The sequence below is a fragment of the Xenopus laevis genome, chromosome 6L, assembly GCF_017654675.1.
Source record: "Xenopus laevis strain J_2021 chromosome 6L, Xenopus_laevis_v10.1, whole genome shotgun sequence".
Taxonomy (NCBI): Eukaryota; Metazoa; Chordata; class Amphibia; order Anura; family Pipidae; genus Xenopus; species Xenopus laevis.
Genome location: NC_054381.1, coordinates 88,195,315 through 88,221,908, shown reverse-complemented (window position 1 = coordinate 88,221,908; position 26,594 = coordinate 88,195,315). Strand labels below are relative to the sequence as shown.

The following is a 26,594-nucleotide window of genomic DNA, read 5'->3' as shown; positions in this document are numbered from 1 at the left end:
CAGACCTTCACTGCGGTTGCCTTGGGCTTGTACAGAAGCCAAAAACGTAATAAATAGCATTTCTAGTCTACTTCTTTAGTTAATCTTTACTTCTCCTTTAAAACCAGGTTGTCCTTTTGAACTGGAAACAAGCTGTTTATTTATTCCCAGGCTTGCTCATATTTAGAAAAGCAAAAGCTTGTTCAGGGGCAGAATGCAAATAGTTTTAATGAATGATCCATGCTCAGTAGGCTCTAGCCGTGGTGCTCTCTCTGTGTCTGTATAGTACAGATGTCATTGGTGTAATTAGTACTTGCGAGTAATTCATAGATTTCTGTCTAGCAGACCTATGAAATATATTAAATGATGTAATGAGTATGTATAGACATATTGACAATGCAGACAAGCTTCAGTTTACAAGACTTGCGTCATTTCAAATTGTTTGAATAATAACCATAAAAAGTCTTGTGTGTGTTTTGCTTTTTAATTTAGCCATTGAAATAACACTTTCTAGGCAGCAGGGAGCTCAATATAGTGAGTTCTTCTATATGATAAACAATATTGGCTGCTTTGCTAGCCTCCCTGGATATTTTAAGATATTTACCTGTCTGTACTATTTTTATTGATCAAGAATAGCTGAGCCATATAATTCAAAATTCTGCAGAAAAGTAGTGTGTTCACAAAGTTTAATATCGTAACCTTCACACATTTTGTCACCGAGATGCATATACTACAATTCAGGAAAAAACAATGTATTTAAGTACAACCCTGCTGTAGACAAAGTTTAAAGAAGAAGATTATAGAAATGAAAAAATCTTACATCGGGCCTTTATATCCATACATAGTATTCTATATCACATAGCATACAACACTTGAGATACACTTAGGGTTTTTACAAATCTGGCCATTTTTCAGGATCCAGTAATCTTCAGACTGGTTCCAAAAAAAAGGTTTCATTTAAACCTAGATGTTGAGCAAATTCAGAACATTGAAAATAAGGTTCTAGTGATATGATTTATACATGCAAGTGAATGTTTCCTCTTTGAAAAAACTTGTATACAGTGTCTAAAAATCAATGTTTAAGACTTCCATAGCAGAAGTTGATAGCTTTGCTCAGGAGGATATTCTTAATCCAAGATCTCAAATCAATAAGGTCAATGCATGCCTGATATAGGGTATAAACTCTGAATTACCAAGTCTCCTATGCGGAGAAAGTAATTTTTATCTTTGCAAATTTTGTTGTGTTGTTTTTTTAAGAATGAAGGGCTTCATATTTTTAACCACATCACAGCCAAAGATTGTGTATAAAAGGCTCTGCCAAAGAATAACATTTTGCAGCATTTTTGGCTTGAAAAGCACTGCAAGAAAAAAAAAAGGAAATGGGAATCGTTCTCATCTCATCTATAGTAACTAAGATCGCACTGTGACTTTCTGTTATCTATTTTAGACAGTAGGCTGGGGTTCGGATTTGTATGAAACTTGAGGTGCTAGCTTTGTACCCACTTGCTGTTTATTGTATGGGGATGTCAATCTTTTCAATGAAATATAAGTTACAAAAAAAAAAGAAAAGCACTGCAATAGCTTTTAAAGTTGGTATATAAAGATTCTTTACTTTCTGATTAATTCGCTAACATTCAGGCACATATGATAGGGTTGTGAATTTATGTTGTGCTTTTCTCTCAGAACTAGTGGTGGGTGAATTTGTCCTGTTTCACTTTGCTGAAAAATTTGCGAATTTTACAGACAAATTTGAGAAACTGCGAAAAGTTTGTGAAACGCATTGAAGTCAATGGCCACCAAAATAACTTGACGCGTTTCAATTTTGACGCCCATGACAATTTTTATATGCGTGCCTATTTTGTCCAAAATACATTAAAGTCAATGGGCGTCTGAATAATTTGACGCGCGACTATTTTTATGCGCATGCCTAAAATTTTACGGGCAGATTATTCGATGCAACTTCTCCCCTGGTGAATTTATTCATCCGTCAGTATCCAGGACCATCCTCAGCCATTCTTCCTGCATTATGTGAGCATTCACACTGTCATGCAGTCCTTCAGGGATTTTCTGCTTGCCTGACCTTAGCTGTAAAATACACACAAAAACACAAATAAACACTTTTATAAAATCATAAATGAATGACTATGTACAGATATGGGACCTGTTATCTAGAAAGCTAGGAGCCTGCGGTTTTGCAGATAACAGATCTTTCCATAATTTGGATCTTCATACCTTATATCTACTAGTAAATCATATAAACATTAAATAAATCCAATAGCTGGTTTGGCGACCATTATGGATTAATTATATATTAGTTGGGCTCAAGTACAAGGTACTGCTTTATTATTACAGAGAAAAAGGAAATCATTTTTAAAAAAGTTTTCTGGATAACGAATTTCCAGATAATGGATTCCATACCTATAATTACTATTTTTATTGTAAGATAAAATATATACTGCAGAAATTCTGTATAAATCAAACATTTTACCAAACATTTACATGAATCTACAAAGACCCTTTAATAAAATGTCCAAAAAGTTGATTTGAGTGTGGTGCAACTCAGAAGTAAAACAAAGAGTAAAATCATTATTGTTCAGATATTGGATGCAAAGTTATGGCTTCCATACCCAGATGATGAGGAATACAAGAGTACAAAGCAGTAACATTCTACTGTGGCCCAATAAAAAAGTTGTTGACAATTGATATTTGCCATAGTATTAACTATCAGTCCACTGTCCCTAATGCAGCTAGGTGAATGTAGCACTAAAGGTTTGTAAATAGTAGTCTACAATGGTTCCCCAAGAGAGGCTGTTCCTGCTACTATCGGTCTACCAAAAGGAGGTCTGGTCAATTTGTGGACCCATCCCAAACATATCATCAAAAACATTCCAATGGGATTTTTGCATCTTAGACCCTTATGTTCTGAATTCCCTGTTTTTCTACAAGAATCTTGAGATTTAGGCATAGGCTTTTGCCTGGGGGCTATCATTTGTCTTTTCTTATAAAAGCTTTTGAAAGGGCCTTAAAAACTCCATGGTGCTCACTTCTGAAGAAACTTTCCTTTGGTAACCCTCACAGATCCAGACAGGATCACCATCATGCATACTCACATTTAGTCCTCGATTGCCTAGCATTAAATGTATCATTATCAAATATCTCCCTATGTTACACACATATGCTAAGCTTAAAACAACCCTGGGCTCAGGATGTAGATTTATAACCAGAAAATGTGACACACTTGGGAAGAGTTTATCGCCAAATGTGATTTTTGAAAAAGACAGAAAGACACCAACCTGGCTTTCTTATCAAGTCCCATTTAGATGTGGTTCCACACACTGCAAACTTCATTCCTTTGTGAATTGTGGTCATAGTTTTTTTTAGATGCTCACAAAAGACACCTATAAAACAGGACAATTCATTAACTGCAACACAAAAAATGTCATATACTAAATTAAATGTACGAAATGTGGCATGCAATTTGTGGGACAAACCTCACGATGCCTGAGGGAACGTATCAGAGAAAATGTTTCAGATATTCGAAATAAAAAGATTACCCATGTATCTAAATATTTCTTGATTTTTTCAGATACAAGGGACTAGAACGAGTTACAGTTTGTGATCGGTGCATGGTCTGACCATGTGATTGGCATAATGTCCGATTCGAATGGAAAATGAAGGCATGGATAGGATATAAAAAAATAATCATTGCGTGAGTGCATCTTATGGGTGGGCGAATAGAATGTATATTGTCTTTCTATAGGATGTTTAGTTTGCCAAGCATCGAATAATTGGGATTGCCGTATAACCTGTCTAAATGATGTAGACATGTTGTAGGCCGTCTGGTATGGCGAGGGTTCTGACCTATCTGCTCTTTTGGAGTATGTTAGATTAAAGTCTCCCCCAATTATTATATATGAGGAGCTTAGCTGCTGAGTTTTGGTGATGACTTTCCGTAGGAAGCTAATTTGTTTTTTGTTAGGTGAATACACATTGACCAACAATAACTGTACATTAGCATACATCCCTTTTAGTATTAAATAATGACCATTTGGGTCTTCAAGAGTCTGGTCGACCAAAAAAAGGCAATCCTTATGGACAAAAATAGCCACCCCTGCCTTTTTGTAGGGGCCAGAGGAGTAGTAAGCTTTTGGATACATTTTTGAGCTAAGCTTGCTAGGATTGTCCTTGTGAAAATGGGTCTCCTGAATAAGGGCTATGTCAGCCCGTGAATTTTTGAGTTTCTTTAATGCTAGATATCTTTTATGTATGCTATTAAGGCCTTTGACATTCATAGATATAAACTTAGCCATAATACTCTAAAGGTAAAGTGAGCTTGTCTTCCTTGCGGCCCTGTAGTAAGTAAGAGAAGATATTCAGTCAACCAGAGTCCCTCATCTCTGTACATTGTAAGATAAACAGCTGAATTCCATCATAAATGACCAATTGATAATGGATAAATACATTATGAACCATATTTGCAAATATTAGGCATTTAAGTAAAAGTTGCAAGTAACAGTGTTTAAACAATAGTATCATTGTAAACCACAAACAGTATGGAGTAAATAGGAATATATATGAAAAAGGTAGTAAAGATAAACTTGAAAAAGCAGTATGAACAACCAAAGAAAATTTTTGTTCTCTCCTTCTTGGCTACGGCCAATTTTGTTATATATTTATTATGATGGATATCCTTTAAATATACCTTTAATTCTGTAATTGGCTTTGTAATAGGTCAGTTTCCCCTTCCCTTCTTTTTCATTGGTGTTTAGACCTTTAAATATGGATACTATGTTGTAAATGTTCAAGCCTATGATTACATGACACAAAACGGGTCAGGCATGAGATGATTGCTTTAATAAAGATTTTTTTCTACTTTTTAACCAATTCACTTATGTGGCTTCCTAGAGTGCCTAAACGTTCTTGTTTTTTCTGCATAAGAATTGTCCACTCGCCTGAGGGCCTAGGGCAGGAGTACCTGGGCCACTATTCTACTTTGGTGAGTGATCTTACCATAATCATTATTTCATATTTCAATATCATGCTTTTTCTTGCACTCAATAATATGCTGGAGATAAGATTCTATGTGTTTTTGGGCAATACAAGACAGAAATTTCCATAAAAACTACATTTTGGTATTGATGTGTTCAGGGAATATGGGGTTTTGAAATCAGTTTTATTTTCATGCACAAAAAAGTTTTAAATATATATATATATATATATATATATATATATATATATATATATATATATATATATATATATATATATATATATAATATATATATATATATGTATGTGTGTATATATATGTATGTGTGTATATATATATATATATATATATATATATTTAGTGCAGCAGGTGGGAGCGCACACCTTGAGCCAATGCCACCTGGGTGCTAGTCCATATAGAAATAGATAAGAAAGCAGATAGTGGCAGCACTCCAAGGAATTTTGTAGCCAAAAAAAATAGGTATATTTGTTGTAACGTTTCAGTTCCTCATGGAACTTTCATCAGGGGAAAAAAAAAAAAAAACTTTCCCTGATGAAAATTCCATGAGGAACTGAAATATATATATAAACAAAAGTGGTACACTAGAGGAAAAATGAATTACTTAATCTTGTTTTATTTTAAAGAATAAAAGAATAACATTTGCCCACTGTAACATCTAAGAAATTACAGACATTTCAAAAGTGAATTGCTGTACTCCTCAAAAAAGTTTTTTTTTCCCCATTTCTATGATGGCTTTGAGAGCTGTTAAATGGGCTCCTCAGGAACAATAAGCTCAGAAAGAACCAGGCCCGGATTTGTGGCGAGGCCACATAGGCCCGGGCCTAGAGCGGCGAAATTTTTGGGGCGGCGCGCCGCCCAGCAGCATCTTTGAAGCACTGGGGACTTAACGCTTTCCAGTGCTTCTGCCTCAGCGAGCGCCACAGCCGGCGCCAGGACCCTGCGGACACAGGGCGGCGCAACCGGAAGCAGCAAGGGTATGGATAGTGCGGCCTTGGGGCGCCACTTCGTTAAATCCGGCCCTGGAAAGAAGTTGAAGAGCACTAAGGGGTACAAGAGACTACCCTTTGTGCTTATGGTGACCACTTCTGGCTATGCTCTGTGCCTTGTATCTGTATTCATAGTGCATCCTAAGTTCTACTCCGTAAGTGACCCCGTATATCTGGATCTGGGATACCCCAGGTAATAATGATTAGCTGAAATATAATACCAAAATGGGAGAATCTTATAAATATGCATTGTTTGTCTGAAACAAGTAATGCCTCCCTTAGCATGGCCCAAATCGAGTCCAATTCTTGTTCATAACTGTATTGGAAAAAGGTCTGTTAGCATCTTATACTGTATATTGTAGACATATTTGCCTTTAGTTAGAGGGCTGCCTTTTGCTCTGAGCACAACTCATGTAAGAAAGTGTTTCACTGGAAAAAATTCTCAGTCCATCAGATAAGAAATATTTAGACAAGGAAGGATTTATATTATATTTAATTATATTAAAATTTGGTTTGTGTTAATTTTCCTAGTATGTTCCATGGCTTTTAGAGCAGGACATAGACAGACTTCTTTCTGTCTATGTGAGACCAGGTCCAAGTATTGGGATGGTAGGTTAGAAACTGTGGGGTCCGTTTACTAAAGTGCGTTAAAAATATTCGCACAATATATAGACAGAATTTTCGCCAAATATGCTATCGCCAGTTTACTAACCTGCGGTAAATATAAATTTGCAAATTTTCTTGCGCAAGAATAATTGTTCGCCAGTTATCGCATTCGCTGAAAATAACGCTACGTACACATTAAAGCATGGTTTACTAAACAGCGAAATGTGCTAAAGACAAAATTAACGCCAGAATATTCGCAAACTTTTACCGCCACCTATGTAGTGGCGTAAAAGTATTTTTTTCGCCAGAAAATTCTCAAGGGGCAGGAAATATCCCATAATACTGTTTTTTTTACCCATCATTCTTTCCTGACAGGAGACAGATCTGTAGCTATTGCTGACAGGATGTTTTGGCTTCTGCTTCTATCTGGTGCAACAGCAGCAGTTTCAGCTCAGAGACGAATTATTGGCAGCGGGCATCACAGTCCAAGGATTCGTCAGCCTCTATGCTTTTTTGGTTTCATTGTGATTGGCTACATTAAACTGTGCATTTCTATGAAGCAAAGAGATTGACTGGTATCATTTCTTGTTCTTATGATTCTATTGGCAGAAGGGTTTATATGATGCAGACATGTTTGATTGGTGTTACTCTGGTGATGTTGTAGGATGGTATAATCATCAGTCAATAAAGTTTATGAGTTTTGAAGGTGCATTTCTGGCCATAAATGTCACAGTAAAAATTGCCATAATAACCGCCATAAAACAAGACTATTTTATAGCATAAATATTCGCAAAAACTTAATTTTTCACCAGAAAATTCGCAACTCGCTAAAATTACCGCTAACGTAAGCTGGTTCCTTAACGTAGTTACCGCAAGTGATCGCAATGACTTCTGAGCGCATCGCTGTTTAGTAAACTTAGTCGCTGCGAATATTCTGGCGTAAAAATATTCTCAGCGATAACATGCGGAAACTTAAAGTCAGATTTACCGCACTTTAGTAAACGGACCCCTGTGTGTTTTCTTTTTTTGCCTAAGCACAGACAGGAACCCAGTGTGACAGGCTAATACAACAGTTGCCCAATATGAGCTTCATAATAACTTTGAAGGTTGGGGACACCAACACCTCCTAGACTATGGAGAGTATGGCCAATACCTTTTTTAATCTTATGTCACCTCTTTCTCTAAATACAAGAATTAAACATTGATTGTATTTCTCTTGTTTTTTTTATTTGAAGGTATTTTGCAATTCCAGTGCCATCGCAGGCACAAGGGGAATTGAATCTGTGCTTGATTCGGAATGGAAGGCAAGTAGGACTGTGTCATTTAAGCATATTCTTAGGTGGAAATGTAGTAACAGGTGTAAGTTTGGGCAAAAATGCAGGTTGTATTTAGTGGTCTTTAATGGTCTTTTGAAATTAGAATAATGAGAAACACCAGACTGGCTACTATAAATTTCCAGAACTGGGCAATTAATTATACCTTTTACTTTCTTTTTTCGCTGCAGTATAGAAAATGTGATATTTTAGGCTCCTCGTTATTTTAGCATAATACTCTTTTCTGTTCAAAGTCTCTGAAATGACAAAGTGTTCCGTGGCTGTTTTATTGCCCATAATAAGATGATGCCTTTGTCCCTTATAGAAGTTGCCATTTTGAATTCAGCACATCTTTCAAGAGGACAAAGGATAGTCACTTTCAAAGCTCCTTTTCACAGGATAACATGTATCTGTAACATTGTATTAATGCCTGTATTAATAGTACGTGGCCATCTGCTTTATGTAATTTTAGTGCAATCATTAGTCTAGATGATGGTGCTGTGGCAAGTTGAAGCATTTCCACAGAGACTTCTCTAAACATCAGTGATATTTTAAAACAAGTCTTTTCATGTGCACTATAGCGAGAAATGGCATACTAGCAGAACATTTACTAAGAATATTGGGCTGTAATCAGCTGATCTCTCTAGTGGGATACTAGAAATAGACAAACATATTGTAAACTGGGGGTATACAGCAATGCACAATATGCTGCCATTCAACAGTACTTAGATATGAAGTCACCGAGGGACAGGGATGTTAAAGTGCCTGACCCTAGAATACCATCCAGGCAATGTCACCAGGAGGGAAATAGAAATGCAGCACTATACATTTTCTACACCAGTGGCTGCTGCAGCCTAGTGAAGCTTTAAGTAGCCATCTCCTGACAACTTTCCTTTCCACACAATTGTGAGTGAGAAGCTGAGAAAATAAAAAGGGTCAAAGAAGTAACCCAGATTACAAGAGGAAATGTGTTGTCCTACTACTGATCTTAATGATGACTTTCAGTTAATCCTTTTAAGTATTTTTCACAGTGTTCCACAATTAAATGTTGTTGCTCAATAGGACCCTCCATTTTTATTACAAGAAGTTTTCCATGAACCTTAAACAGAGGTAAAAATACTATTATACAAACTTTTATATGTCAATATTTTTGGCTTTTTTTTATTGCAAGTGTGTAGAGAGTACTTTTCCAATAATCACTAAATCACTTAAAGTAAAAATATCACCACATGGAACAGCATTCCTCAGTTGAAGTATTTACAGTATATTCCGCTTTTTTCAATCCAGATGCACAGCTTTTTTTTTTTTCTTGGCTAAATAAATTCATTTAGCACTGAATGATGATCAATGTCTGCACATGGTAGCAAGTTAACCTTCAAGTATGTCACAAAGAAATATTATTGGAGGAAGCTTTCTTTCAGTTTTCTTGGCTCCTAGAGTGAAATTAGCATTTACATCTACTTTGTACTCAGTCCTCTAAGTCCTTATCAGTTTAGATCCTTCCAAAGGGAAAACTCTCTGGCTGCTATTAAAAAAATACATATCTAGGATGATAGATAGATGTACCCGAATATAAAATAGATGTTATTTCACATTTATTTCTCTAAATATATAAGCAACAGAACTGCAAAGGATTACTGATTTAATTTGATGATAAATATGTGTCAGAAGGATAGTATCTTTAAAAAAAGAGCTTGCACATATACTAGGCAGTTATCAAAAGCTAAATTTTCCTCTGTACTGCCTAAACAGTATGTCATATCTGATGTTCTTTATATCAGTCTCATCAGAACAAAATGTAAGCGGGAATTTGGGCTATATTTAATGAAGAAGCATCACTGTATAGGACCAAAATGTGGAAACAAATTAAACCTGATGCTAGAATTGTCATTTTTACATTATTTTACTGTGAGGCTAGAAACTGTTTAAATGATAACAGCTCAATATTTTCCTCACTTATTTTTACAGCTGACCCCCCCCAATTATAAAAATAAAATTTGTCATGTTTTACTATGAATTTGTTTGCCAACTGGCCAGTAAAAATAGTACTTGATGCCAATGTTATTAATAGTGATAAAAGAAAATAATATAGAAATGACTGTATTTTTCCAGAAAAGGTGGCAATCCTATGAACTATGAATGAGGGGGGAAATCCAGTCTTGCAGACAAATAAAAACTACAAGTTTAATGACTGTGCCTTGACCTCATTTGACTAACAGTGTGTGTCCGTTTTGGCTGATTGGTCCAGACTTCAAATACAAAAAGCCCTTCTTTGACAAGGGGTCTTTAACAAAAACCCTCCTCTCTGTACCCTCCCACTGAATTCACTTGCAAATCAGTGTGTGAGTGTGTGTGCATGAGACATTCCCTTTCTCTCAGTCCTTAACCTTTCAGTGCTGAGTGTTACAGCTCTGGTTACACAGCAGAGGCAGCAGAGCCTGTGTGCACTGGGGAGGTGCTGTCTCCCCCCTTCCCTATAATTAATCAGCTAGAAAGCCCCCATGGTTTCCTTTCCCTGCTTGGCAGAGTTAAAAGTGATGCTGTGAAGCGGAGCCCCAGTTAGAATCAAGTAGAAATGCAGTTGGAGGAGGTGTATAACAGATTCTGTGGGGGAAACTGTGACAGCGGCAGCAAAAAGAGGCGCTGACCAGCGTACCGGTGATTGAGCCTCTCTCCCTGCCAGTGCCACCACTTCCAGTCGCCCGGTAAGGATACTGGCTTTCTTTCTTCTTTTTCCTTAGGGTAGAGTTCTAAGCTTCCAGCAGCAGCTGTTTCCTATTGATCCAAATGCTGCTTTATACTGCAGCCCGGTTATGTAGAAAGTTAGCAGCAGCTCAGGTTATTGAAGGTCACTTCACTTACTGGCATGGGATACAGGATCATATGGAATGTTAGCTTATAGTAACTCATCCAGTTCCCTGTTTTTTGTTTTTTCCTGCTGCACAGGTTCTCCCTTAAGAGTCTTCTCCTGGAAATGAACCATGAACCTAGCCCAGGGCAGAATATTTTCCTTTACACATATCAGAATCTCTAGCAGTCACAGCCAATTGATTTGGACATATGTATATTGTTAGTGATAGAGCCCCTGGATTTACAGTAGCACTTTCCTCTGCACACTGTATACATGTGCAGGTGATTTCCAGAATAATATAAGGTGCAGCTAGTGCACATTGTAGAATAGGGGAATGATCCCTGTGTGCAGCGATACCACTGCTTAGAAAAGTAAAGTCCTGCACTGCAAGGGAGCAAAGACTGGATCACATCCTTACCTATGATTCCATTCTACATTAAAGAGTTTCCCTGTTAATGTAACAATCAGGTATGCATGACTAAGTTCAAAATGCTAACACATGATTGTGCTATTATAGCAATTTGTTGTATTCCGTGCATTTCTTGACAGAAGGTCAATCAGTTTCCAATGAAATCCCTGTTTTACGAACTGTAGAAATGAGAACAGTGTGCAAATTTGATCTTTAACAATGAATGTCGGTATTAAAATGCAAAAGGCAAGCTTCTGAATGGATGCAATTACTGGATTTTTTAGATTTGGACTCTTTTTTTGCTATAGACGTTCATTTTAACTACAGCTTGACCTCCCTGGGAAGGATAATAGTGTTTTGCTTTTTCAAAAAAAAAAGGAAGCAGTCCCATAATAGAGTGACAGCCACAAAGAAAGAGCAATTATCCTCGAATTTGGCATGAGGTATCTCTTCCATCTGCTAGAATGCACAATACAAAAAAGATTCAGCTACAACAGGTACAGCAACACTGTATATAGCTGGGAACATCACAGTCAGACTTTCATAGCCCACATTAAAGTATTAGCCAGAGAAATGAAAAATTTTACTGCTGGCTGAATTCAGGCAGCACTCAGCTTTGTGCAAGAGAATCAGCACTAACACCAGATAATGACAATAATTTGATTTGCACACCTCACTGCACTTACTTTCACATATGAGTAAAACAAGAAATTATATCGGTGCCAATTGGGCTGATTTTCTCAACATATTTATTCATGTGAAAAGCCAGGCATAAATGAAAATACATTAAAGAATTAAAAAAAACCTCCACTTTTACTGCCTCTCTAAGGCCTAACATTATGAGGAGTTTATTTTTTTATTGTCGCAAGGTTTTGGGGTTTTTCCTCTGAAATTGGCCTGTTTTTTTTATTTTAGCATTCTAACTTTTGCAAATATCAGTATGCATAGGAAATTTAAACATTAGCTTAACAGTGACCCCCAGGGAGCCTGTCAGTGGATTGAGGCTAAAGGGTTAAACCCTGTTTGCAGGACAATATTATTGCTCACAGCTTTGGCAGCCAGCAGAGTTCTTTATTTCCAGTTTCTGCCATTGTCCTCTGCAGTCATTTAAGACATGGGCATGCTTCCATTCCTCTAGGGAATTCAATGTCCCTTTAGGTTCTTCAGGAAAACCAATTTGGAGCCATCAGCTCAGTCAAATACATACATGCCTGAGAACAAATTGACATGTGCAGTATTTTTTCCATATTGGTGTGTTTTAGGAGACAGTATTCATTTGCCATTCTGGAACAAGAAAATGCCTAAAGATATGCTATTTGACAAAAAAAAGCAGGATATGAGCTTGCCAGTGTGTTTGTTTTATGTAGAAAAGAGATCCTCAAACAACAAAATAACTAAAGAATTTGTTCTGCCGTTTAAAAAGTAGTAATTAAGAACTAAGTTGGAGTTCATTTCTCAGTGAAAGTGACTGTAGTTCCTCCCACCTAGCTCCTGTGGGATTGAACTAATGTTCCAGTTTGATTTCTCTTTGAAGCAAATGTCTATTCCCTTGGGAAATGTGATTCTTCTCTCCCTGCTTTTCGTCTGTTCCCATCAAAGAAGACCCATTAATTTATCTGACTGCCTTGGATGTGGGTTACTTCTAATTATATCAGGGCAGCATGGGGTTTTTAAAAACGGAAAATGTATTTACTTTGTGGCATTATTTTGACTTCAAAATAACGTTTTGCTGAAGCTTTCTAAATAGAATAAATATTATTCACCAGATAAGTTAATCAAATTCTTGCCTAGCCAGTGTTGGGGAGATAGCATTTTATCATTTTTGTGGGGAAAAATATACCTAATTCCTTCTGTACATAAGATTTACAGCAAACAAATGGCCAGCAGGTTTTTTTGAAACTACTATAAAGCAGTGATTTGATTGGCCAGTATAAAACATATTCTGGAATTGGTTAAACAATTAAGGGTGCACCCTAGACCATGCTCAGCCATCGTAATGCCCCCTCCCATTTTTTAATAGCGATTAGGAATTGATATACTAAGTTAATCCATATTGTCCAACTGTTATATTATAGGCATTTGGACAGTCAGGGATTTCAATGTTAATATTTTGTCATTTACACTCTTCATTTTCCTTGCCATGTGCCAAAGGAGCCGTGCCACTATAACAATAAGGCAGAAAGTTCGGCATGCTGAATCAATATCCCTGCTGATTAGATGCAGGATTTGCTTTGCTATTGAACAGCAAGTGTACTATCTGAAATGTGTTCTTGCTAAGATCAAAACTGTTTGGGGGGGGGTAGTTCATTTATAACTTGCTTAGTCATGACACAGTTTTCTTTAGGGGGTACAATACCTTGAACTCTTACATATGGAAATTGCAAGCACCTGAATTCTGTATGTATTTACCTTAAACAGAACAGTGTCTTCATTAGAGAACTAATTAATGCTGTTTATATAGGTCTAGTGAGTGGTTTTGAAAGAAAACAAAAGCAAATGCAATACCCTGTAAATGTCATCGGCATTATCTATGTACTGTAGCTGTGTTATATCCGTATTACTTGGTTAACCTGTTAAATACGAAACAAGATACAAGCAGTTGAAGCCCATTGCTTTTTTCTGGGGGGGGGGGGGTAGAGTATTTTACCAATCAGTATCTTGTGATTGCTGGTTGATAAAAGGTAATTAAAAAGTGTTTTGTTACCTGGAATATATTTAGATGGAACATATTTAGATGATACTTTTTTTGTTTTGGGTGGGGAAGGTTGTTTCTTTTTCTCTGTTTTTAAATGATTACAATACAACTCCACATTACCTGGTCTTGTCATCTGATCCTTCCCTGGCTATATAGGTAACTCTGGTCTATTTACCTGCCAAGCTACATAACCATACCATATGATTTAGATGTCTGGGAAGCAATTCCTTGATGACATTGACACATGTATTCTTGCAACAATCTAAACCATGTTTTATGTAGAATTTTGCATTGAACACATTATTTCTGACTTTTCCTGTTTAGCGTTCTGAAAAAAATAGGCATCATGTACAGTTTTACTGCATTATAGAAAGCATACTTAATCATATACATTTATTGTGTACATCAAAATAACTTTATATATTTTCAAGTATGTTAATGCTATTATCTGTGAGTAATATCACCAGTGGTTGGCAGTTTGTATGTAGAGTGGTTGGCAGTTTGAATGCAGAATGCTTTTTCATATTTAAATTTAAATATATATATATATATATATATATATATATATATATATATATACTCTCTGGATCATTAAAAGTCTCATGTCCTAATTTTTTATTTTGCATCAAAAACTGCAAGAATCATTCAAAGGTTTCAAGGTGAAACTAGAGGTGATTGTGTAATGGATCCAATCCTAGCAAATGGCTTTGTTTAAATTCTGCCTTCCTACACAAAACGGCTGCAGAAGCTGATTAATCATGGTGATTGCGGTGGATCATTTTTTTAGCAGTAAAATATTGCAGGGAGGGTAATCCAAAACGTCCTGTTTCTAAAGACTCTATATAGCATTGAAATGAAACCAAATTATCTTCCAGAACTGTGTAGGCCTTCCGCTAGATGTTTAATGTAAAAGAACCCAGTGACTGAACGGTGCTCTTTAAACAGTGCTTTAAGGTACGGGGCTGAGACAGATTGGTAATGAGGGAAATAAGGTGACATTTGCTGTGTTTCTGAATGAGTAGTACATAAATTTGAAAAATAATGGTGGTGACTCATAAAGCAGCAAAGAACTTTAATATTTCTCCTTAACCATCTTTAGGCAGTGGACAACTGTTTAACTGTAAAATATTAAACCACAGAGAATATAACCAATATCGTATTTTTCCTGCAAAAAAAAACATTTTCTGTTTATTCTTGTATTTCCCAATGAGTTCTACCCATTCTTGAAGTTCCCATAAACAGAGTGATATGGTCAGGCAGTTTTGTTGATTATGATGGAGTCCTAAGGAAGAAGACTTTTCTACTGTCAGAGAAACCTGTCTATATACTTTAAACTACCTATTACTCTCATTGACACATGTGGGAGGCATTAGAAGACTATGGGGTATATTTATCAAAAAGTTAAGTCAGAGATCACCACAGTCCGCTAGTGTGACTGCCTCTCTCCATTAATTTCTATGGGATTTTTAAAGGAGAATTTATCAAAGGGTGAACGTTCACCCTTTGATAATCACGCCTTTAAAAATCCCATAGAAATGAATGGAGAGAGGCGGTATTTCACTCTAGTGGACTCTAGTGGACTGTGGTGATCTCTAACTTCACTCTTTGATAAATATACCCCCAAGAATTGAAACAGCCATTGCATTTATCAATCACATGTTTCATTTAGGCGGCCCATTTATTAAAGCTGTATTTTTTCAGGTCAAGGTTTTTAGGGGGAAAACTCAAATTTTTAGTGATTTATCATAACCCAAAGCTGCTAAAAATCCTAAAATACGCCATCTTAAACCTGTCGCGGTAATGTAGACATCAATGGCAGATGTCCCTGAAGTTGATCTGCGCTGGATAATCCGAAAAATTTGGGAATTTGTCCGATAATCAGAAAAAATCTAGTCTCACAGTGAAAATTTGATAAAATCGAGTTTTTAGAGCATCAATCCTGCAATACAAATTGACACTCTGTTTAGTTGCTCTTATTTTTCCAAGATAAATTATTGATACATGAGTTCAATTCATAAAACAGAATTTGGTCAGCTTTGTTTTTATAAAAAAATGTAATTTAGTTTTAGTAAATCCAACTATTTGGTCTGTAGTGCAATTGGCTGGATTCCCTGAAGATTGGCCTCCTCATCATTGTGCCAATGTGTTCACTGAAATAACTCAAATAATAAACAATATAATTCTAGTTGTTATTACATATATGATTATTGTAATTCCAATAGCAACATAGAAAAAAGGTGAGGCCTTGGAATTGACTGTGAGAAGACTTGCTGAACAAATATTCTATTGGAAAATACAATTCAATTAGATGGATCAATTACAAAGACAGTGGTGGTCAAATTCAATAAATTCACAGTGCAAAGAGAGTCAAACTTCATATACCTGAAATTGTAAGCTCCAGTGGGGCAGGAACTTTCATGAATGATGTAAAATCTCTGTAAGGAGCTGCATAAATATATTGACCCTCTTTAAATAGCAGATAATAATAATTTACTATGTTCCTTTTGCCAGCCCTTTGTGCTGGCTTCTAACAGAATTACAACAGAATACTATGACCTCTTCTGTTGATTCTGAGGAAGCATGTCTCCTCACAGTGGAGGAATGTATACAGTGAGCTGTAGCTGCTTTAATATATTTTTGGTCACGCAAAACATGTTTTTTTATTATAAACCAACTATTCCAATCTGAGTTTATTAAAGACAGCTAACGTGACTATTTGAGAAAAGAGTTCTATGGTAAATAAGACTTTTATCATTTCAATTAGTCTAGAAATGTGTGTATGTGCATGCATGTGTATGTTTGTTTATGTTCTTGTTTGATTGTGCAGCTCTCTCTCTATCTATCCCATTTTGCCTGATATATTTATATTTTGTTACTCCCAACTACAAATTATTTCCAATCTCTATTCCCCAGTAGCTGTGGGCCCTTCTGTAGTGCAGAGACAAGCATTGCCCTGTAACATTGGGACCCTAGGTTTGATTCCAACCAAGTTACACTCTGTGCCTATATTAGTTTCCCCTGGGTGTTCTGGTTTACTCCTACATGTCAAAAACAGTATTGCTGATTAACTAACATAATGTGTGTGCGATAGGGAATGTAAGTTCTCAACTCCACTGGAGCAAGGACAAATGCTAGACAAAGTGCTGTGGTGCCATATAAATAAACAATATAAATGTACTTGTATTTGTGTTTGTATAAAAGCTATAAGCCCTGTTGGACATATCTGTAAAAAAATGTTTATAGTTAGGAGTCTCTAAATAATTACATGAATCTGTATCTTGCATTGTTAAAATATTATGTAGTAAATGAAAAATTGTATTAATACATGATTCTCATGACATACTGATAGCTTAAATCAGTATCCAATTGTCATGAGTTCTTTTTGAACTCGGTTGTCAAGAATTGTTCTTTATTTCCATCATTTTTCCTTGCATGTGACACACCTAAACCTGTCAGTGCAATGATTTAAAGTATGCTGCCCTTCAATCTGCTAAGAAATGCCAAGCATTCACCTACAGCCTGCGAATGCTATGGCTGTATCTTGTGATCAAAGGCTGTTCTTTTTGTCAGTCATCATGTTGTTGACACCTTGTGAACTTGGTGCAGTCAGTTCCTGTGATTATATACCAGACATCACAAGCATATGAAACAGCTCAAAATAATTATCATAACATCCCTCTATCATAATCCAAGGCCAATTTTAACTGAAGAATCTTCAGAACATGTTGAGATGTGTCATTTACCTAGTTATTTTAAGGGTTAAACATAATATTGCATTGTTGTAACACGTTATAGTTATATTTTACTAGGTATGTTCCCTTCATTTAAAATTGTAATTTAGAAGCGTCAGCCAAACTGAGTAAAAAGTTTCTGAATTATGTTAAGGTAATGAAAGATATTAATGAAATATTTATTATAGTTGTAGTGTGCAAATAAAGGCAAATCTATGCACAGCAGGCCTGTGGAGAAATTAAACAGCCACAATTGCATCTATTTATAAACAGATTTAAATTCACAGATGTACCATTTACTGTAGTTACATGTCAGTTGACATAGAATCTTGGGAATTGTAGTTCAGCAATTTCCAGCATGGTGAATAAATTGTAACAGTAAAACTGTTGTTTTTTTAACAAAGTGATGGCTATTGATGTCACTCGTAAAAAATTACAAAAGGTTGAGAAATCATTCACATAGGGGGTTACTTATTAAAGTCTGAATACTAAAAATTCAAAAAATTCTAGTTTTTTTACTATAAAATTTGAATTTTTAGAGGATGGAAAAAATTTAGAATCAAAAAATCCTCCATCTCAGACCTGCCGAGGTTGTACTGTATTTAAGTCAATGGGAGAGGTCCCTATCCTATTTTGATGTTTCTGTGGTCTGCACTAAAATTAGCGTGAAAATTCGACTATATCATCTTTTCGGGCAAAATTCCAAAAATCATCTAATTCGTGTTTCTGCTTGATTTTATTGAGTTTTCCCCCAATCTGATAAAATTGTGCTTTTTTAACAATAAGTAAGGTCAAATCATGGATCCTTTTTCGTTTTAAAAAAGCTAACCCCCTTAGTCTCTTATGTGGTAACTTAGACCTGTCCAACATGAGTCCCATGGGCTGGGCCTTGATGTAGTTCTCAGATTATCCATGTGTGCCACAGATATATTTGTTTGACATCATCATATTTATATAATTCAGGCTCAGTATATTGCAGTTTACTTGTGGCAATGCTTCTTGATGTATTTTGAATTGTTCAGGGTTTTAACTGAAGCAAGATGGCAGCTCCAATGTATATATGCAAACAGGAATAAAACAAATGCATATGATATGATTGTCCTCATACCTTCCCATTAGTTATCAGATACACTCTTGCTGCCATTATTTATTTCTGTGACATAGGAAGACTGATCCAATAATTTTTTGGCTCAATATACACAACACATAATATTTTAAAACTGTTATAAATGTAATGGACATTGGTGTTCTGAGAATCTAACAGAAGTTATAAAAAGTGTCGCTGCCACAGAGATGAGATTGATAGATGATAGATAGATAGATAGATAGATAGATGATAGATAGCTAGATAGATAGATAGATAGTGGACAGAGAGACAGACAAGAGAGAAAAAAAACAACACTACTTTATCTAATCCCTTAACACGTCCTTCCACAGCCCAAGGAGAACTACGAGTAGCTGGATTCATTATAACATTCACTTTCTGCAAGATACTGGAAAGTGTATATACAATATTAAAAGCCATCTGACATCTGACATCTGTCAAGTTGTGGGTGTCTTTGGTGCCCATTACAAATGATCTAGAGCAAATACACTGTACAGAAAGAAAAGCTGCAGTACAGAAAATAATTCCTCTTTAAAGTATCCTCAGTTGACTTTTTGGCAAATATGATTCTATAATATATAAATATAAACAGGCAAATTAGAACATAACGAATGTCCTAGGGTTATGCTTTCATAAATTGTTAACGGTTTTCTCTCAAATGGACAGGCTTTTGCTAGATGTGCTTAAGAATTAATATTTCGATTCATATAATAAGTAAAAAAATATCATGCAAATTAGAGGCCTCGGAAGGTTTCAGTGGAATTCCTGCAGGTATCCGTTAAAGCACAGGTTTTCTTTGGTACCAATGGACATAATCCCTTTTCAAGCCAACAGGCTAAAATAAGTGCCTCATATTAACATTTAATTTCACTTTAAAACTCAAGGACTTTTATGCACAGGAGAGCAAGGTCTTAAGCTAGTTTATGTCTCAGCAGAGAACTGTCAGGTTAATGAAAAACAGAGTAACAGAAAATGTAAAGTATTCCTTTTACAATATAATGTTTTGCCTAGGTGTCAAAGCCTTACAAAATATTTTAACGTGTATATTTGGATATAACTCTGGGGGGCTGCTATAAAACATAAAGGCATGTTTATAATAAGTATGTAAGATCTATGAAAGCAGATCTTGCCTGATAAGAAAGAAGTGCTGATATTTACATGTCATGAGACCACCTATGCTTAGGTTTATGTATGGCTACGAGCAAGAATTCATTATAAACAGTGTTACCCTGTGTGTTTAAACTAGGATAATTTGAATGCATTTTTAAGACTGTACAGCAGGTTTAACACCCTTTTTTCAATTGTACTTTATCCACGCACTGACAATAACTGAAGTATTATAAAACCATTGTGTTGAATAAGACCAAAACATACCAAAGCCATGCTCAGGGCTAGGCTCAGACATGGCAAAGTCTTTCCTAGATAAGAGCAATTGCAATGCAAGAAAAGTCATGAATGCAGATATTAATGGAATTAAAACCACACTGTAACCCACAGCTACCTATAAATATTTGCTATGCATTTAACTGAGCTACACTATTAACATTTAAATCACGATTGCTTGCTGTGTATATATATATATATATATATATATATATATATATATATATATATATATATATATATATATATATATATACACATATACATACTGAGATGAGCTGCAGATGTTTCTGATAATCCAGTACATGTCTACATATGAAACCTACTTTCTACCAATTTGCCATGTATGGTGCCCTTCAACATACAAATTTATGATCACAACATTACATAGGACAGCACTTTTCCAGAGTCTTCATGATCATTTTCATCTTCATAAAGAATTTGCACATATTTAGGGGCACATTTACTATTGGTCAAATATTGAGGGTTAATTAACCCTCGATATTCGACCCTCGAAGTTAAATCCTTCAACTTCGAATATCGAAGTCGAAGGATTTAGCGCAATTCCTTCAATCGAACAATCGAAGGAAAAATCGTTCGATCGAACATTTCGAAGGATTTTAATCCATCGATCGAATGATTTTCCTTCGATCCCAAATTGCCTAGAAAGCATATGGGGACCTTCCCCATAGGCGAACATTGGTGCTTGGTAGGTTTTAGGTGGCGAAGTAGGTGGTCGAAGTTTTTTTTAAAAAGACAGTACATCGACTATCGAATGGTATTCTTTATTCTAATCCTTCACTCGAGCTAAGTAAATGTGTCCCTTAATGTTCTGTTTGCTTGTTCATCTTGTTTTTTTTGTAAACTGAACACGACTTTTGTCTCTGCTAGAAATATTACAAATGTAATCTTTTACTTGCAGATTTCCAGAGATAAACAACATTATAGTTGGAGTAGACATACCTCTTTACAGACAATTAATTTATTGGCTAAGGCCTTTTTTTAATCATTCCAAATAATATTTTGAAATGACTTGGATTAAGGGGCAGCTTAAGCATTTTTTTTACTGGGTATGATTCTGGTTTGATTTACTGTTCCTAGACCCTTGTCCTGTCTGCTGCCTGAACCGACCATTGCCTGTTTACTGACTACTCTTCCAGATCCGGGTTTCTGTACTGCACTGTATGACTGGTTACTGACCCTGGCCTGTTTCCTCGACTATGCTTTTTTCTAACCCCGTTACTCCTGTCACAAGTTCCCGTTATATTGCTTGCCCAGAACTCTATCCCTGGTTCTCTTACTTTAAGTCCTTGTGGAATCCAATGGTGAAGGGTTCCTCCCGATGTGATAGGTGGCTGTTATAGGCAGAAGCGTGAGTCATGACCTGAACCTTGTCATCTGTTCTGGGTATTGGGATACCGAACGTGACAGTGATGCAGTTTACACCAAAGATAAGATTGATCCTTGTTTAAAAGCCTTTTCTGTATTCATTGTGAAAGCCAACAGTAAAGGCTTGCAGACCCTCTGACTTCACTATTTTTTGCTAGTGTTTTTAATATATATAGCTGCAGTTGTAAAACACTGCAACATTTTACAGCATATTTCTTACAGTTTAATTTCAATACTTTTTACGAGTAGATTATTCAAAAACCATTTGGCAAGTCAAGCTTCAGAAGCAAAAATATATTTACCTGTTGTAAATGAAAAGAGAAGAAAATAATTCTCCTATACACACTGCCCAAGATAAGAATTTTAGAAAGAAAATGTATGTCTGATCAAATGCCTTTTACTAGGAAATTGCTAAATATTGCAATTCCACAGAACACAGATAAAATTTTTTATCAATGTACTGTATTTTAGAAAACATATTGTAACCAGGGATATAATGTGTTGACCTTTAGCGGAGAATAAACAATTATAACTTGATTTTTCCTATGCACTTACTGATATATGAGTTTAATCTCTTAAGAGGGAGAAAATCACTGCCCACACTGAAAATTACTATAGCTGCTAATCCTTCCTCATTAAGGACATCTGCAGACTTCAAAAAATGTAGCTGACAAGATTAAGAGAAAAGTTTTTTTCTTAAGCTGATAAAACCTTTTGATGTTGGCATGGAAATTAGCTCTGTCCTGCTTGTCTGAGTGGAGAAAGTTTTCCCAAACAGCAGGGGATGTCATGTACTCACAGGGTTTATGCCTAATAAAATTAAAATTGGCATGAAAATGTCAAGGAAAATACAAATAATATCCCTTATCTGTTCTATGTTCTCTGTTTTGTTATCTGAATTACTGTAAAATATATTTTGAAAAAATAAAGTAGATTTTTTTTATGAATAATAAATCTGAAACAAACATACTTCTGCAACTGGAAACATGACTACAATAAATTTCTACTTACATTGATAATTTTAAGTCTTAATGATAAATGTTCTGCTTCTGTTCTACTTTGGCTTTATCTGATAACATTTTGTTACAACCCAAAAAGTTGTAACCTAATAGGCTGTGCCCTGCAGCTATTGAGTTCCTCAAGCTGCAAACACAGTTACCTGCTATGCAATTTAGTCCACAGTCTGCCTGAGAACCCCATCTGTTCTGTCTCTTGAATTAGGAAATATAGCTGTAGAGTTGTGGGAGTGCTTCTACAACTGCAGTGGCAAATGTTGAATCTCATGTTGATAGCTTTAGGTGAAAAATTAGCTTCTTGACTAACATCCCACTTGCTCTGGCTTTAGAGCTCTTATACCCAAATAGAGCCCCTTAAATTTGCACGTATTGTTATATTTCTTAGTTAACAGAAAGCCAAAGGCTCTCCCATACCATAATAACTCATGCAGTGCAGTTGCATGCAGTTGTGCATGGAGAATTAGTGTATTACACCATGAGTTTAGAAACACATGAAACATTATTAAATAGTATTTAGAGAACACCAATATAAAACACTGTTACTTGCAACTTTTACTTAAATGCCTAATATTTGCAAATATGGTTCATAATGTATTTATCCATTATCAATTGGTCATTTATGATGGAATTCAGCTGTTTATCTTACAATGTACAGAGATGAGGGACTCTGGTTGACTGAATATCTTCTCTTACTTACTACAGGGCCGCAAGGAAGACAAGCTCACTTTACCTTTAGAGTATTATGGCTAAGTTTATATCTATGAATGTCAAAGGCCTTAATAGCATACATAAAAGATATCTAGCATTAAAGAAACTCAAAAATTCACGGGCTGACATAGCCCTTATTCAGGAGACCCATTTTCACAAGGACAATCCTAGCAAGCTTAGCTCAAAAATGTATCCAAAAGCTTACTACTCCTCTGGCCCCTACAAAAAGGCAGGGGTGGCTATTTTTGTCCATAAGGATTGCCTTTTTTTGGTCGACCAGACTCTTGAAGACCCAAATGGTCATTATTTAATACTAAAAGGGATGTATGCTAATGTACAGTTATTGTTGGTCAATGTGTATTCACCTAACAAAAAACAAATTAGCTTCCTACGGAAAGTCATCACCAAAACTCAGCAGCTAAGCTCCTCATATATAATAATTGGGGGAGACTTTAATCTAACATACTCCAAAAGAGCAGATAGGTCAGAACCCTCGCCATACCAGACGGCCTACAACATGTCTACATCATTTAGACAGGTTATACGGCAATCCCAATTATTCGATGCTTGGCAAACTAAACATCCTATAGAAAGACAATATACATTCTATTCGCCCACCCATAAGATGCACTCACGCAATGATTATTTTTTTATATCCTATCCATGCCTTCATTTTCCATTCGAATCGGACATTATGCCAATCACATGGTCAGACCATGCACCGATCACAAACTGTAACTCGTTCTATCCCTTGTATCTGAAAAAAATCAAGAAATATTTAGATACATGGGTAATCTTTTTATTTCGAATATCTGAAACATTTTCTCTGATACGTTCCCTCAGGCATCGTGAGGTTTGTCCCACAAATTGCATGCCACATTTCGTACATTTAATTTAGTATATGACATTTTTTGTGTTGCAGTTAATGAATTGTCCTGTTTTATAGGTGTCTTTTGTGAGCATCTAAAAAAACTATGACCACAATTCACAAAGGAATGAAGTTTGCAGTGTGTGGAACCACATCTAAATGGGACTTGATAAGAAAGCCAGGTTGGTGTCTTTCTGTCTTTTTCAAAAATCACATTTGGCGATAAACTCTTCCCAAGTGTGTCACATTTTCTGGTTATAAATCTACATCCTGAGCCCAGGGTTGTTTTAAGCTTAGCATATGTGTGTAACATAGGGAGATATTTGATAATGATACATTTAATGCTAGGCAATCGAGGACTAAATGTGAGTATGCATGATGGTGATCCTGTCTGGATCTGTGAGGGTTACCAAAGGAAAGTTTCTTCAGAAGTGAGCACCATGGAGTTTTTAAGGCCCTTTCAAAAGCTTTTATAAGAAAAGACAAATGATAGCCCCCAGGCAAAAGCCTATGCCTAAATCTCAAGATTCTTGTAGAAAAACAGGGAATTCAGAACATAAGGGTCTAAGATGCAAAAATCCCATTGGAATGTTTTTGATGATATGTTTGGGATGGGTCCACAAATTGACCAGACCTCCTTTTGGTAGACCGATAGTAGCAGGAACAGCCTCTCTTGGGGAACCATTGTAGACTACTATTTACAAACCTTTAGTGCTACATTCACCTAGCTGCATTAGGGACAGTGGACTGATAGTTAATACTATGGCAAATATCAATTGTCAACAACTTTTTTATTGGGCCACAGTAGAATGTTACTGCTTTGTACTCTTGTATTCCTCATCATCTGGGTATGGAAGCCATAAACTTTGCATCCAATATCTGAACAATAATGATTTTACTCTTTGTTTTACTTCTGAGTTGCACCACACTCAAATCAACTTTTTGGACATTTTATTAAAGGGTCTTTGTAGATTCATGTAAATGTTTGGTAAAATGTTTGATTTATACAGAATTTCTGCAGTATATATTTTATCTTACAATAAAAATAGTAATTATAGGTATGGAATCCATTATCTGGAAATTCGTTATCCAGAAAACTTTTTTAAAAATGATTTCCTTTTTCTCTGTAATAATAAAGCAGTACCTTGTACTTGAGCCCAACTAATATATAATTAATCCATAATGGTCGCCAAACCAGCCTATTGGATTTATTTAATGTTTATATGATTTACTAGTAGATATAAGGTATGAAGATCCAAATTATGGAAAGATCTGTTATCTGCAAAACCGCAGGCTCCTAGCTTTCTAGATAACAGGTCCCATATCTGTACATAGTCATTCATTTATGATTTTATAAAAGTGTTTATTTGTGTTTTTGTGTGTATTTTACAGCTAAGGTCAGGCAAGCAGAAAATCCCTGAAGGACTGCATGACAGTGTGAATGCTCACATAATGCAGGAAGATGGCTGAGGATGGTCCTGGATACTGACGGATGAATAAATTCACCAGGGGAGAAGTTGCATCGAATAATCTGCCGTAAAATTTTAGGCATGCGCATAAAAATAGTCGCGCGTCAAAATTATTCAGACGCCCATTGACTTTAATGTATTTGGACAAAATAGGCACGCATATAAAAATTGTCATGGGCGTCAAAATTGAAACGCGTCAAAGTTATTTTGGTGGCCATTGACTTCAATGCGTTTCACAAACTTTTCGCAGTTTCTCAAATTTGTCTGTAAATTCGCAAATTTTTCAGCAAAGTGAAACAGGACAAATTCACCCACCACTAGTTCTGAAGAGAAAAGCACAACATAAATTCACAAACCCTATCATATGTGCCTGAATGTTAGCGAATTAATCAGAAAGTAAAGAATCTTTATACCAACTTTAAAAGCTATTGCAGTGCTTTTTCTTTTTTTTTTGTAACTTATATTTCATTGAAAAGATTGACATCCCCATACAATAAACAGCAAGTTGGGTACAAAGCTAGCACCCTCAAGTTTCATACAAATCCGAACCCCAGCCTACTGTCTAAAATAGATAACAGAAAGTCACAGTGCGATCTAGTTACTATAGATGAGATGAGAACGATTCCCATTTCCTTTTTTTTTCTTGCAGTGCTTTTCAAGCCAAAAATGCTGCAAAATGTTTATTCTTTGGCAGAGCCTTTTATACACAAATCTTTGGCTGTGATGTGGTTAAAAAATATGAAGCCCTTCATTCTTAAAAAAACAACACAACAAAATTGCAAAGATAAAAATTACTTTCTCCGCATAGGAGACTTGGTAATTCAGAGTTTATACCCTATATCAGGCATGCATTGACCTTATTGATTTGAGATCTTGGATTAAGAATATCCTCCTGAGCAAAGCTATCAACTTCTGCTATGGAAGTCTTAAACATTGATTTTTAGACACTGTATACAAGTTTTTTCAAAGAGGAAAACATTCACTTGCATGTATAAATCATATCACTAGAACCTTATTTTCAATGTTCTGAATTTGCTCAACATCTAGGTTTAAATGAAACCTTTTTTTTGGAAAC

The 26,594-nt window shown here is 35.8% G+C and overlaps 1 long non-coding RNA gene across 1 annotated transcript; it reads left to right on the top strand.

Annotated features, from left to right (window-relative positions):
- The first annotated feature begins 10,238 nt into the window (after positions 1-10,238).
- LOC121394681 lies at positions 10,239-26,291 on the top strand. The gene is made up of 3 exons (XR_005961925.1): positions 10,239-10,600; positions 24,129-24,232; positions 25,443-26,291. It is a non-coding gene; the product is annotated as an uncharacterized LOC121394681 (long non-coding RNA).
- Positions 26,292-26,594: the final 303 nt, after the last annotated feature.